This window comes from Podarcis melisellensis, assembly GCF_964234715.1.
Source record: "Podarcis melisellensis genome assembly, chromosome: 2".
Taxonomy (NCBI): Eukaryota; Metazoa; Chordata; class Lepidosauria; order Squamata; family Lacertidae; genus Podarcis; species Podarcis melisellensis.
Genome location: NC_138529.1, coordinates 24,397,647 through 24,410,087, shown reverse-complemented (window position 1 = coordinate 24,410,087; position 12,441 = coordinate 24,397,647).

Sequence of the window (12,441 nt, the reverse complement as noted above, 5' to 3'; positions counted from 1 at the left end):
AAACAAATTACATTCAAAACTGGAAATGGTGGGAGAGAGCTAGTGAGTCCTTGTGGCTTGTGAGAAGACCCTCCCCAGAGCCCAAAGAGGACGTCAATGAGGGTGGAGTAAGCCCTGAAGAGACCGGAAGCACAGTAGGGCTTTATTTACGCTGCTCAGCCTCCCCGCCTAGCAGCTGATGCGTGTGATAGCGCAGCAGCAAGAGTTGCTTTTCTGCACATCCTCCAGCCTTCAGCTGGCCCCAGAACTTCAATTCTAGTTGTGGATATTTTGGGATACAGCACTTTTGGTCTGGATTGAAGAGACAGTGAGTCATTTAAAGGGTTTGGAGAGTGCTCCCCACTTACGTGATTTTCACTTATGCACGGAAGGTAAGGTATGGAATAGGATATCCCTATTTTCATCAGAGAATTTTGGAGGGTATGTGACACATCTAAACAACAAAATCAAATAGGGAGGCATTATTGATGGCTGTAAATGGGAAACTTCATTCCCAGGGCTGCATACCCAGGGCTTTGACCAAGTAATGATGGGGGTTTAGTATTAGCACAGGTGAATTGCCCTCCAAATAAACCAGAGTCCAAGAAAGTTATCTAGTGAAACAGTCTTCCTTTTGAGTGGAGTACAGAATCCTCATCACCTTTCCCTCAGCCAGCTATCACTCACATTGTAGGAAGTCAGCACTGTGATTTAGCCAAGGAAAATATGCTGAGGTTTACAGAAAGCAGAAAATATCTCTTAAACAAACACGAATATTCACAGCCATTGCTACGTAGATTTCTTGGCTGTGGGTTGGCCAGTTTTAGCATTCAGATTTCTGCTGTTCACTTAGATCAGAATCATCTTCTTTTGGAATGGTTAACAATTACAGGGCTCTGCGAAGTTGCTGTCTTCAAGCTTCCTCATTCGGTGCACCCAACACTGGGCAGCACTAAATAAATCAAAGGCCAGCTGCAGCTACTGATCCCCTCTAACCCTTTTTTTCTCTTAGTTGTAATTTTGACTATAAGCTCAACAATAAGCCCCATCTCTTAATCTCAGCATGAACAAATGGAAAATGGTCAAATGACGCACATTTTTAAGCTTCTTGGTGCATAAATTAGACAGAGTACGTCAGTTCACTGGAATACGCTGACCTTTTCTCCTAAAAAAAAAAAAAAAGTATATGAGGGAATAAAGATTTGGATGGAGTTCTGGGTTAAAAATCTTCTCTGTTTGCAGCAGAGTGCAGGATTGGCATAAAGTAACAGCCACATACAGAAGCCGATGCTTAAGATGTGCAGAGAAAAATATAAACTGGTGAGTGGACATATTGCCGGCGCCAGTAAAACCTGGATGGTTAACATGTACAGTTATGAAATTGGCCATCATATTTGTACATCTCCTCATTGTATAACCAGGAAAGGCAGACAATACAATCGCTAATTCCCAGAGATACCCTCGGTCTAAAGAATGGACAACCTTCTAGTTCTAATTTTTGTGATGCACAGAAATTAAGGCAAAGGTAATGCGGAATTTATATATATATATTCAAAGTCGTTAACAATAAAACACAGTAAATCAATTAATAATTATAAATAATAACAACAAATTGTGACAAGCCAGAACAAAAACACATGATAAAACATACATGAAACAGCAATCACAACAGCAAAGTGTCATCTAACCTCATAACACATAATTACTGCTCCTTAATAACGGTCAGGGGTCCCCTTACCTTTTAAAAGGGTAGGCAAATAAAGAGATCTTATTTTGGTATCTAAAATTCATCAAGGATAGTGATAGACAGAAACAAAAATTTTAAAAATCCTTCCGGTAGCACCTTAGAGACCAACTAAGTTTGTTATTGGTATGAGATTTCGTGTGCATGCATACTTCAGATACCATGTCAGTGATAGACAGGCAACTCTTGTGACACATTCAGTGTTGGATGTGAGTGTTCTGCATTTTGCTGACTTTTTTTTTTTAGTTTTTATTAAGGATTTTTGTGTGACAATCTCATTGCCCTGTGGGATAGCTCAGCTAGTAGAGCGTGAGGCTCTTAATCTTGGGGTAGTGGGTTCCAGCCCCACATTGGGCAAAAGATTGCAGAGGCTTAGACAAAGTGATCTTCACGGTCCCTTTCAACTCTATGTTTCTATTATTGTAAGAGCGGTCTCCCCCCCCCCCCTCCTGAGGTTTCCTACAACTGATATTCAGAAGCTTTACTGCCTCTGACCATGGAGGAAGAGGAGAGCTGTGGTAGTTGGCGACCATTGGGAGCCGCATCTTCCAAATTTGTTAATCTGAAATAAAATGGGGGGAGGGAGAACAGGTGTACAGTGGTACCTCAGGTTAAGTACTTAATTCGTTCTGGAGGTCCATTCTTAACCTGAAAATGTTCTTAACCTAAAGCACCACTTTAGCTAATGGGGCCTCCCGATGCCGCCGCCGCTGTGCGATTCCTGTTCTCATCCTGAAGCAAAGTTCTTAACCCGAGGTACTCTTTCCTATTTCTGGATTAGCAGCGTCTGTAAACTGAAGCGTATGTAACCCGAGGTACCACTGTATGAGAGACGACATCCATCCAACAGGAAATATATGGTGCAATTCTGAATCCAATGGATGCTGTGGAATCCTGATGGCTAATAAAGCTGAGCCCAAGAAAAGGGAAGGCAGTAAAACACCACTAAGCTAGCGCTCTCTCTCTCTCTCTCTCTCTCTCTCTCTCTCTCTCTCTCTCTCTCACACACACACACACACACACACACACACACACACACACGTTAAGAGAAAACAGTTGAGAACAGCAGTGAACAGCCACAAAAAGGCAGGATTAGTGGTTGGGGAGGTTAGTTCTCACGATGAAAACATTACTTTCAAACTGAAAAGTGAACTTGAGGAATATTGAGGCTCAGCCTTGTTGATTCATCACATTAGCGTTTGTAATTCACCCAGCAGACATAATTCAGTAACAGTGTATACAGTCGTAGCTTAAAAGTCAAATGCCTTGCGACTCGAACATTTTGGCTCCTGAACATCGCGGAGGTGAGTGTTCTGGTTTGCAAACGTTCTTTGGAACCCGGATATCCAGCGCAGGTTCTGTGACTTCCGATTGGCTGCAGGAGCTTCCTGCAGCCAATCGGAAGCCACACCTTGGTTTCTGAACTTTTTGAAAGTCAAACAGACTTCCAGAACGGATTCTGTTTGACTTCCAAGGTACAGCTGTAATACAAATAAGACTTAAGTGCTCAGTTATTTTTTGTTGCACGTTAGCACAGATTCAGAATCCTCTTCGAATAGTGCTCATTGGTGCTCTATCAGATGTGATATTTAAGGGGGAAAGTTAATAATAAGCAGACAAAGCAAAAGGGGAGAATTATGGTATCCTGGTGACTTTGATCACATTAAGGTGTTGTTGTTTTTTAAGAAAGAAAGTAGGAAATCTAAAGAATGCTTATTGTTTATGAAAACTGCACGAAAAACTATTGTATGAACACAACAAAAAGCATGGCAGTTTGTTCATGGGATTTTTAGGTAAAAGTGTTATTGTAGACTGTTTTATGCAGCTGAGCCTCGTTGTTCCTTCCTTCCTGTCTGCCTTCCTTCCATCAGTATTGAGACTGAAGGTCGTGGCAGAGCAGAGCAGTTGGCTATTTAAATAGGGACGGCATCCAAGATTTAAAATTAAAGTACATCTGAACACAGGCAATACATTTAGGATGATTTCCCATACCATCATTGATCCAGGTGTTATCCAGGCGTTGGAACCCAAACGTCACTTGTACCGCAACATTTTGACTTTTTCTGGGGGGTATTAATTAATAAATGGTGGGTCAGCAAGAGCCAGATGACGAAAGATATAAATAAAACGAAGTCAATACTCTTAAGCAATGCTGGAGAACAGGGTGGGCACCAACATTTGACAGATGAAAAAAAAATGAGGGACACTCCTACAGAAAGTGCATGCTCCCACTTCTTACACCAAGACTCACCGCCTAAGTACACCCCCTCATGTACTTTTCCACATTGCAGAAGAAAACTCTTCACCACCTGCTGTACACAGTATTCATTCATCCTGCAACAAGCAGTCTTGTGTTGGTTTCAGTCTGAAGCACTCAGTATAGAAAACTGAGCATAGCAGTTTCTTATTTGTTCAAGGTTTCCTTCTAAATCACTCGGCAGTTTAGGTCACAGAGTGTTGATGTATTTATAAACTCAACCTTTTGGTGCAGAAGTGGGGAGAACTCTTTATCTGGCTCCACCCCACAAGCGAACTTTGACAGGTGGGTGGGGCCAGTGGCGTAGCGTGGGGGGCCACAGGGGCAGTTGCCCCGGGTGTAAAATTATTAAGGGCACAAAATTTCAGCCTCAATACAGCCGTCTGCTTCCTTTGCTGGGCTCCATTGAAAACAGCTTCTCCATGCGAACCAGACAACGGAACAGCTCTTCTTTTCTTATCTCTGTGGCTGCAATCTCTTGGGTGACGCAGACACCATTATGCAGTTGAATGTGCACGCATACTCTACCTGTTTCCCTCCCTTGTACCCACCCCCCTCTACGTGGCCCCGGGCACTGGTAACTTATGCTATGCCACTGGATGGGACAACTGACCTGCCACCCACATGGTGTAATTATGGCAACAAGTGATTGGCAAGTGGGTTTGGCATCCACCTGTCAAAAACCATTGGACCAGGTTCCCAAGCTGGTTGTTGGGTGCTTGGGAACTGCAGTGCAAAGGGCATTGCGAACTTTCTGCTTGGTGCTTTGGAAAGAAGAAAGAATTGAAAGGGGTGTGAGGATATGGGGTGGGGCTTGAAGGAGCTGTAGAGGGTGGACCCCAAGTACCATTCCACCATTTGGGTCACTCATTCATGCAAGTAATATATGAAAAGTGCTTAGGTTGCTGCTACACTTCTTCAGAAATGGAGTTTTCTGAGATGGGGGCAGATCCACGCAGGATCCATTTCTAATGTGGCCTTAAGACTACAAAACCTATGATGTGCTGTGATGTTAAGTACAATTCCATATGCCATAGTAGAGCTCTTTAAGACTAAGAGCTCATGATGCATTTCGACTATAAAGTAAGCAGAATTCATGCCTGAAAATATCCCAAACCTGTAATGATACCCAGGGCCTAGAATAGAAGTAAGCAAGGTAACTAATGAGAGAAGCCAGAGTCTGAGAGAAAAACAGATTTTCCATGGAAATCCCTCAACCTGAGCCAGGAAAACAGACCAAATTCTCTCCTTATAGTCTTTATGCATCCATATCGCAGACACTTCTGAAAGACATTTTTCGTTTTGGAGGGAAGCAGCAGGCTTTCTAGGTCCAAACTCCAGAAGGTTCTTTTAATATTGAATATAAACGAGAATTTAACCATGGAATGTCCCTATCCTACAATGCTATTTTCATGAGTGTACATTTTACCTTTTAAAGGTAAAGGAACCTGGCAGCTTTATAAATTGGGATATTTGCCGGTGGGTTGGTGCTGTAGAGCCTCCCTCCTGATGCTGGTGTCACTGCCATTGCTAGGATGGTGCAGGGGCAGAGCAGGGAGATAGCAGGACTGAGCCTGTGCAAGAACATCTGCAAGAGAACACTGGATTGACTATAGCAGGGTTTCCCAACCTTAGATCTCCAGCTGTTTTTGAACTAGAAGAAGAAGAAGAATTTGGATTTGATATACCACTTTATCACTACCCTAAGGAGTCTCAAAGTGGCTAACATTCTCCTTTCCCTTCCTCCCCCCCAACAAACACTCTGTGAGGTGAGTGAGGCTGAGAGACTTCAGAGATGTGTGACTAGTTTAAGGTCACCCAGCAGCTGCATGTGGAGGAGCGATGAATCAAACTCGGTTCACCAGATTACGAGCCCACCACTCTTAACCACTACACCACACTACAGTTCCCATCATCTCTGACCACTGGTCCAGCTAGCTAGGGATGATGGGAGTTGTAGTCCAACAACAGCTGGAGACCCAAGGTTGGGAAACCCTGGACTATACCATTGCACAGCTCCTTTTCACTACCCCACTGTTCTGGATCCTCCTGGATCATTGCATATGGCGGCAGGGGGATGGGGGGAGTGACATCACCTGTTTGCTTTATTACCTGCAGTTAATCCTGGCTGCATCTTAAACAAAACCAAGCAAACCCCCGAAACTACCCTCAAGGGTTGTCATCTAATCAGCTTTTTGTTCTATACAGAACCAAATCTATTTTTGACATGAAAATACAGTGGTACCTCGGGTTACATACGCTTCAGGTTATATACACAGGTTACAGATTCCGCTAACCCAGGAATAGTACCTTGGGTTAAGAACTTTGCTTCAGGATGAGAACAGAAATTGTGCAGTGGCGGTGTAGCGGCAGCGAGAGGCCCCATTAGCTAAAGTGGTACCTCAGGTTAAGAACAGTTTCAGGTTAAGAATGGACCTCCGGAACGAATTAAGTTCTTAATCCGAGGTACCACTGTAATGCTAAATAGTAGAAGCAGCAGCAACAGTAGCTCATAATTTAACATAAATAGCAAACCAGAAAGCTGGAAGCAATCCCGCAATGTTCTTCTACAAACGGGAGAGCCCTCCTGCTTCTGTCTCTCTCTGTGTGAGTCTGTTTGGCAGCTGGTTTGAGTCGTCAACACGGGTACGACCTTTGAGTCGTGTTGGCAGCAAGTCCTAGGTTTTAAAGTGAAGAAGGAGCTAATCCTCTGAAGCTGATGTTTAAAATTAAGGATTATTTTTGTTGAAATGGTCAAGCAAGGTTTTCAACACCAGGAGGATCTTCTGTAAGGTCTGCTTAAGGAGCCAGGCGATGTCAAAGAAGAAAGGAAGGAAGGAAAACTTAACTGTTGAGATGCTCTATGTGAGAACTCTAGACCTAGTCAGGCATTTCTTCCCAGACTAGAAGGTGCTCCTCCTCAGAAACTGAATTATACGAGGCATTCCAAGAGCTGCCTTTTAAACTTTTGTATTTTTAATACAACTAAGAGGTACTTGAACACAACTGCTCCTGCTGCATGTGTTCCAAGTGGGAATGTAAATACCCCCGGGGAAGATGTGGTGCGAATACATCCTGAGTTGAATGGCCTGATATTTTGAGGGGGCGCGAGCCAGGTGGCACCCACCCCCAGATTCCCGCCCTGCCTGCCGCCGGGGGTCTCTGGGCCCTGGAGTCTGGCGTTGCCTTGCTGCTGTGAACCTGGCCATCTTGCTGAATAGCCGCCCAATATTGGGGGGGATGTGCCTCCCAAGGGCACATTAGCCGGCCAGGTTCCCCCAGCCACTCTGGTCAGCTTCCAATATGTATTAAAACATGATAAAACATTAAACATTTTTTTAAAAAAAACTTCCCTATACAGGGCTGCCTTCAGCTGTCTTTTAAAGGTAAAGTTATTTAAAAGATAAAAGTTATTTATCTCCTTGGCTTGGGGGGGTCGCGTAACTTCATACCCTCCAATATGTCTTCAGTGAAAATAGGGATGTCCGCTGTGGGATAAACCACAGAGTCTAGGACTTGCCGATCAGAGGGTCGGCGGTTTGATCCCTGCAACGGGGTGAGCTCCCGTTGCTGGGTCCCAGCTCCTGCCAACCTAGCAGTTTGAAAGCATGTCAAAGTGCAAGTAGATAAATAGGTACTGGAGGGAAGGTAAACGGTGTTTCCATGCACTGCTCTGGTTCACCAGAAGAAGCTTAGTCATGCTGACCACATGACTCAGAAGCTGTATGCCGGCTCCCTCGGCCAATAAAGTGAGATGAGCACCACAACCCCAGAGTCGTCTGCGACTGGACCTAATGGTCAGGGCTCCCTTTACCTCTACCTAAGGAAAAGCGGGACATTCCAGGATCAAATCAGAAAGTGAAAAGACTTCTGTAAATCCCAGACTGCCCCTGAAAAATAGGGACACTTGGCAGGTCTGCAGAGCAACTTAGACTGAAACAATAACATATAACTGGATTTTTGGCTGCTGAGTGTAGGTGGGTTCTGAGTTCTTTATGATGTGAGTGGGCGTTATTATCTTGGAAGCATCATAGCCAGACACTGGAGAGACCTGTCAGGAGTAAGCATGGACCAAAGGTATCAAACAGTATGGGAAACAGCCTTATTAGAAAAACTACCATAACCAACAAACTGAAACTGTCACAGGGACAAATGGAAGAAGACGTCTTCCCTCCGGTATGGCTCCCCTTTATCACATACACAGCCCAAGAAGACAACAACAAGAATCCGCAGACAGCATATGGATCAATCCGGCTAAACTGATGCAAAACCACACACACACACACATACCCCACTCACACAAAATAACAAATCTCACTACAGCCAGCCAAAGGCAACCAACTACAGTGGTACCTCGGGTTACATACGCTTCAGGTTACATACTCTTCAGGTTACAGACTCTGCTACCCTGGAAATAGTACCTCGGGTTAAGAACTTTGCTTCAGGATGAAAACAGAAATCGTGTTCCGGCGGTGTGGCAGCAGCTGGAGGCCCCATTAACTAAAGTGGTACCTCAGGTTAAGAACAGTTTCATGTTAAGAATGGACCTCCGGAATGAATTAAGTACTTAACCTGAGGTACCACTGTACTGGTACATCCTAGGCCACCCCCAACCTCTCACCACCAAGGAAATGCAACGAGTGAATAGTAAGAGGACCCACACAAGTGATGCTGACACAAAACCCCACACATACACTAAGTAGAAGAAAAGAAGCATTGCCATCTGCCCCCACCCCACCCGCCATTCCCCCCTCCCCCCTTTCCTCCTCCTCTTTCCTTCCTAACCAAACACTGTCTGTAGCATTAATGTCTCATAACAAATGAAACTGATCTGCAGAAAACACAACTTGAAAAAAGAGTAAATGCACATATTTTTGTAAACTAAGAAATCTTTAATAAAAATATATTTAAGATAGAACTTGATTTCTTTGGGATTCTCCTGTTTTGCTGTGAAAGGGGGCTGCTGCTTGCTCTCTCTCTCTGTGTGTGTGTGTGTGTGTGTGTGTGTGTGTGTGTGTCTGTGTGTGTACATAAGAATTAAAAGGGACAGGAAAGGAACTGGCAGGTAAGCAATTAAAAAAAAAAACCACAATGGAAGAAAGTTGTTCCAGCAGCACCTGGCTAGAAACTCAATATCATGTTTAGAGTTTTGGGCATGTAGCCTGGAGTACAAGCACCAAAGGATTTAAAAAGCACTGGGGGTTCTTATCCAGATTTCTTTCCATAGAGGGGCCATCAGTTGCAATATGATTGTATTTTTAGTGAAGAAATAATGCAGAGAGAGGAACTGCGCAGGCTGGCTGCCCAAAGGCAGAGTGCTGCCTGGCTCCCGTTCAGAGCTCGCATGATAAATTTGGAAAGAAATCTTGGAACACTTGGTGGAAAAAAGGGACATTCTAAGAACGGGGAGCACCATTCAAAAATAACCTGGTGGTATATATGTAGGTCTTTCTCCAATCGCATATTAATTCTTCCTAACGCTGCAAAAACAGGTGAATTCCTGGACTGCCCTTCCTGACAGCAGCTTTTATAGTGCTATCCACATAATACAGATTCCACTGCGCATTTCACATTGTGACTGTGACCAGTTTTGTAGCTTTGTATATGATTGTGGTGGGGGCGGGGATTTCTGCAGTTGATTTAATGCAATCAATTCATTTGGTCATCTGCTAAGGTTAATGGCCACAGTGCCACCTGCATCCCTACCATACTATATGGTACACCTTATGCATACTGTAAAAGTAAACAGCTTCCTGTTACTTGATGCGTCCATCCATCCACATAGCCAGATGGAAGCTTTTCCCATTACTGCATCTATCGCCAATGAGTGCAGAGGTTGGACTTGCAGCCACAGATTTTCTTTATATATTGTTACATGTTCTGGAGTATATACAAAGTTGATAGGTAAAGGTAAAGGGACCCCTGACCATTAGGTCCAGTTGTGGATGACTCTGGGGTTGCGGTGCTCATCTCGCTTTATTGGCCGAGGGAGCCGGCATACAGCTTCCGGGTCATGTGGCCAGCATGACTAAGCCACTTCTGGTGAACCAGAGCAGCACAGTGAAACACCGTTTACCTTCCCGCTGGAGTGGTACCTATTTATCTACTTGCACTTTGTGCTTTCGAACTGCTAGGTTGGCAGGAGCAGGGACCGAGCAACAGGAGCTCACCCCGTCACGGGGATTTGAACCACCGACCTTCTGATCAGCAAGTCCTTGGCTCTGTGGTTTAACCCACAGTGCCACCTGTGTCCCTTACAAGGTTGATAAAGTTGATACTCTATAACTAATTGTGAGATTTTGAGAAGCTCCAGAAGTCCCTACTGAAATCAGTATAGATAACTTGTCCCACTGAGCTAGGTTCAACCAACTTAGTCTAGATCCAATCCTACATATTCTTACCTAGGCTATGTATGTGTTAGTGGCTAAAATCACAGCAAAGTCATTTCTTCTTCGCCAGTGCATTTCAAGCCACATATTTTACAGACTAGAGAGGGGATGGGGATGTCTTCACCCAAGGCACATTACTTGATTTGTTTTCCTATGCCAAACACCTATTCAGCAAAGCTGTTGTCTGGGCATGTGCAACAATTGTCTCAACTGTACACACCTCAAGTTGACCGCAGTTTACCTTTGCAAATCGGATGAAACCTGGTTTGAGGCAAAGTGCATCCAATGGAAATATTTCTCAAGAAGCTACAGGATACATACAAATTGCAGCTAACATCACTGACTTCAAACACTAGTGGTGGGAATGCACAGAGCTAGGGTAAATGTGTATAGATTCTTAGAGAGGGACACGGGTGGCGCTGTGGGTAAAACCTCAGCACCTAGGACTTGCCGATCACATGGTCAGCGGTTCGAATCCCTGCAGCGGGGTGCGCTCCCGTCGTTTGGTCCCAGCACCTGCCAACCTAGCAGTTTGAAAGCACCCCCGGGTGCAAGTAGATAAATAGGGACCACTTACCAGCGGGAAGGTAAACGGCGTTCCGTGTGCTGCGCTGGCTCGCCAGATGCAGCTTGTCACGCTGGCCACGTGACCCGGAAGTGTCTGCGGACAGCGCTGGCTTCCGGCCTATAGAGTGAGATGAGCGCACAACCCTAGAGTCTGTCAAGACTGGCCCGTATGGGCAGGGGTACCTTTACCTTACCTTTTTAGATTCTTAGATAATATTAGTTATTACCATGTAGAAATCAATGCACCAATAAAATGATAAGTTGAGGAGGAAGAGAATAGTCCTTCAGGGCAAATTTGTGACATTACCAAATGCCACATGCCACAGAGGATACATGGGCAAGAATAGCTGTTCTGCTCCAATCGTATGGCAATCTAAGGCTTTGGTCTATGATTTAAGCATTATGGGAAGACACTGTCAACACCACTGCCTTTTCTTTATGGAAAATGTTTAGCTGGGTATTTTCCAGCCAGACTACTCCTTTCAAGACATGCCAGGCACCCAACAGGATCAGTTGCACATTTTCACAGCTCCAAAGGTCTTCTCTCTAACCCATAACCTCTGTGGGTTTTCCACTTTAAAGCAGCTGATTCATGCCGGTGCTGCAGCAGTTCTAAGATCCCTCAAGTGATATCATCTGTCAAGGACTAATAAACCTAAACTACTGCAGCTGGGAAAGATTACCGACGGCCTCGACGTAACAAGATGCATGTACAGGATAAGGAATTTTCAGGTTTGCAGTGGAGAGAGTGCATCTGTTTCATTCAGGCAAATGGAAAGTTCTCCTCTGCCACTTTAAACAAAAAAACCTAAAAAAACCACCCTGGGTATATTTAAACATGCAGGCTTGACATATGCACTGCAACTGTCATGTGGAACAATAGCAGATGGCTGACAATATTGGCCAGAGAGCCAATGTGGCGAAGAAAGCACTGGGGACGTAGCCAATGCCCAACTCTGCCACTCAGGTAGCTGAATGGGTTTACCCAGAATAGGCATCCAATGAGGGGGGGGGGGCTTTTGACTGACTCGTCCTGCCTGCTGCTGCCTGCACCACTTTCCACACCGGGGAGGGCAGCCCATAACCCTCTGAAACAGTGCAGTGGGAAACGGGCAGAACAGGCAAGCAAACAAAACCACCTTCCTTTTCTCTTCAGCTAGCGCCTGCCTCTGCTGGATCGGAAAACATTCCATGAGCAAAATAGCTGTATTGGATCTCTCCGTTGGACTTTAACTTGGGGTACCTGGGTTCTGATTCCCGTTTGGCTGTGGAAACCACTGGGTACCCAGAATGTCAGCTTCATATGCCCTGCAGGGCTGTTGTGAGATATCCCCTCCCTCTCCCAAAGCAACCCAAAGTCCTTAAATGAAGAATAGTATACAAGTTTAAGAAACTGATAAGAGTTCAAGGCATCAGTGGCGTAGCGTGGGGGGTGCAGGGGGGCCGGCTGCACCGGGCGCAACATCTGGGGGTTAGGGTTAGGGGGTGCAAATTACTTGCCTTGC